Source organism: Primulina eburnea, chromosome 3 (assembly GCF_022965805.1).
Source record: "Primulina eburnea isolate SZY01 chromosome 3, ASM2296580v1, whole genome shotgun sequence".
Lineage (NCBI taxonomy): Eukaryota > Viridiplantae > Streptophyta > Magnoliopsida > Lamiales > Gesneriaceae > Primulina > Primulina eburnea.
The window spans coordinates 24,903,847-24,907,741 of NC_133103.1; positions in this window are offsets into that span (position 1 = coordinate 24,903,847).

The following is a 3,895-nucleotide window of genomic DNA, read 5'->3' on the forward strand; positions in this document are numbered from 1 at the left end:
TTTCTTAGGACGTTCTAAAATTCCCTTGACTTGACCTTGTTAAACATTGCACTAAACTAAGATCTCGAACCTCAAAGCATTCAGCATATATTTTCCCAAAAATGAAGTACACGAACCCCGTGCGCAAGTCCGGCTCCGGGTCCATGTAGGTACTGTAAAATGTGTCGTGTAGAAAAGGGAAGGCACGGACCCCGTGCCTAGCTCCGTGTAGGGGTCCGTGTAGATACCGTAAAAATGCACTTCGAAGAAATCGAAGGCAAGGACCCTGTGCTAGGTTCCATGTGGACTCTGTAAAAAGACCCTACGAGGAAAACAAAGGCACGTATCCCGTGTAAGGGTCCGTGTCGGGGTCCGTGTAGCCGCGGTAGGAGAAAATCCACGAAATTTCTGTACATGTGCTGCTAACGCTCTAAACTCGAATGTACGGACTATGAACCGACACCTCGATACCCATCCTAGGTTGCTACTACATTGGCACCACCTGTACAAACACCTCGAAACGACGACATCCAACCTACGACACAATACAACTCAAAACATGGAATTTGACACCAAACTGTTTCCTACGACTTCTAATGAATTCAAATACCTATCGACACTAACCGGCATACCACATACCAACCCAACATCATACTAAACATACCTACATGCAACAATGATCACCCGTCGATTCTCAACGAAGCCTGCAACGATAAAACTTCAAGAACACATCAATAACATAATTTTTCAGAAATGCAGTTTGAGCAGTCCCACGAAAAATTCATAACTCACTTCAATTTTTATCAAAAATATTTCGAATTTTATATCAAATCGAAGGTATCGAAAAGTCCTACAATTTTTATGTTGAAAGTTTTCTTGAAATAGCGACCGAAAAATCGTATTATATAAAAGAACAGCAAAAACGAGTTTTGAGATCTAAAAACTTCTTCAAAACACATCTAATGAATTTTCTGCTCAAACTACTACATGACATACTCATGTTTTCACACAAAACATACTAAATTAATACTATGACAAGATCGACGCAGGAAAAATAGAATATACGTGCCTTTTGATGATTAGAAATAACGATATGACGATACCGACGCCGGGAAAGATGCGAGGTTGATCCGGGACGGCCGTGGAACGATTTTCTTCCGATAAAATCAACAAAATTTTATTGGAAAGGTTCAGAGGAAGGGGCGGCTGCTCTAGAGTGGAGGAACCATATATAGGTTTTCTCTTTTAAAAATCTGAAATACAGTGTAGAGAATTGTGTGTGTTTTGGTCGTGTAAAAGTGTGTGTAGTGCGTGAGTTTAGATAGTAATTAGGGAATAAAAAATTGCTTAATTAAAATTTAACAACTAATTTTAAAATATTAACTCTCCCTTAACTTTAACAAAATATTTAATTTAAAATAAAATATACATGTGCTGGACTTTAAAAGTTTTAAAATTCTAAAATCGCTTAAATAAATAATTTGGCTTTAAAAATGCTGAAACTAGATAAATTATTTGTAACGCCCCATTCTCAACTTAAAAAAATAAAATAAAATAAAATATCACGTTTCAAAATTACCAAGATTCGTCACCGGTCTCTTTTCCTCGATCCCGCCTCGAATAATCGCCTGAAACTCGAGAAAAATATTTTAACGTCCATCACATAAACATAAATATTTTAAAATAATGCGTTTAAATAAATCATTCATCACTAAAAATCGTTTTAAATTTTAAATAGATGATTTAACAATTAAATAAATACATGACTTTTACGTGTACTGATTTTAACAATTAAATAAATGCATGAGTTTTATGTATACTGATTTTGTGCTCTACACATTACATTTTTACGAGTTGGGAGGAAATATGGATATTTTTATACACTTTCGCTTTTTATGATGTTGAGTTGACAGGATTTAGCATGCTTCTTATTTGAACCATTTTAAAACGACAATCTAGGTTTGGATGATTTGACATATTTTCGACTTCAGTTTTTTTTACCAATAATGGAATCTTTTTATTTTAAAATGTGTGATTTACCGTCGTTATTACAGGACAAGTAACAACATCTAAAAATTTGATTCATGAAGATATAAAAACATATGTGTATCTTTGTCTTATTACAATAAATTTTTGAACAAATGGAGGCACAGACCACTGTGCATTGATTGGTCGACGTGATCTTCTCACTTGTTTAGCTGGTTGTATGAAGAAAGAATTGATGCACAAGCATACCAGCTAGAGACCATATATAGCTTGATATTCATTGAACAGTCCAGTTTGAGTCTTGATGCAGTCCAACCGGATTCTTTGAAAATTGGGCAATCTGTCTTGAGTTTAGACATCCAGCTCGAAACCTGTAAATAAAATAAAATAGTAACTAGATCCTGAAACTACTCTATATTGTTTATTATTAAAAACAATTAGGAATTTCATTCTAACGGATTATTTTCCCAAAAATTGTGCATTAATTATTCATATTTGAAAAGCTATATAAATTTTTTTTAAGTACATTAAAAATCTTCACTACAACAAAAAATGGCTATTGTGACACTTTTTTGTAGACACTTTTAATTAAATGTTGTTACAAATACTTAATAATGACACTTGTAAAAAATTAATAATGTGTAAAATAAAAAAACATATTAGATTAGTTATCATGACATTTTTAATTGATGTCATCTTTTATATGGAGGGAAACAATAACTTTTCCCACATCGTAAAAAAATCGTTAAAATCTAAAAAATTTCACTATAAATAAGTGTGAGAATATTTGGGTTAGATAAATATTGGAGGAGGGAAAATAATTGTCTCCCTCCATATAAAAAATGACATCAATTAAAAATGTCAGGATAACTAATCTAATATGTTTTTTTATTCTCACATTTATTTTATCTAATTTCCCTCCTCCTATATTTATCCAACCCAAATATTCCCACATTTGTTATTGTCACTATAAATAACATACACGACACTTTTAGTTGTCATTATAAATGATTTTAACTGACATATAAATTTGTCATTATTACTATAATAACAAGGCATCTATAAATGTATTTAAATATGAGTTTTCCTGACATTTAAAATTGTCATTATAAGAATTATTAGTAACACGTATGAAGTTGTCATTAACATCTTATAATGACATTAAAAATGTCAGTAAGTTTAAGACGACATTGGAATAGATGACATTTGTTGGAGGTGTCACTAAAACTTAAATGCCACTAAATATTGAATATGATGACATTTATGAATGTCACCATAAGCATTTTTTCTTGTAGTGCTTTGAATCGCTTCCATCTATTTATCCAGATTATCACGGTAGAAAATTCGAATACAATTTTTATGAAATTTTATTTATCTCTTCTCTCCAAGACTTTATAGCTTTAGCTTTTGAATAGTTTAGTACCGCGGAAATGGAGTTAATTGGATGGGGTCGTTAATAAATGAGTATAAAAGAGATTGCCATTAAATTTATGGCATGTGCATCCTACCGCCGAATCTATTTAACTTGTTAGGCCGGCCATGCCTTCTTTCAATATATATTTTAAAATATACCGATTCTAGTTTCGTCGCAGTTACGTGCATGGGATGCCAACTTAGTAAATAAATCGTTATGTCAAATAATTCAACATTTTGTTTCATATTATATTATTATTTTGAGATCAAATAATTGAACATTTTGTTTCATATTACATTATTATTTTGAGATTAAAAATTATATTTTATTTCAAAATCGACAAGGGCACATCTTGTAGTCTTACTGGTGTAGATATTTTAAGACTTCAACATTGAATATTACCACAATTTCGATCAGCCTATTTAATAATATTTTTCGATTTATCAAAATACAATGATAACGTATTGTAAAATATAATATTTTGAGAATACACATGATCAAAATACAATATTAGTG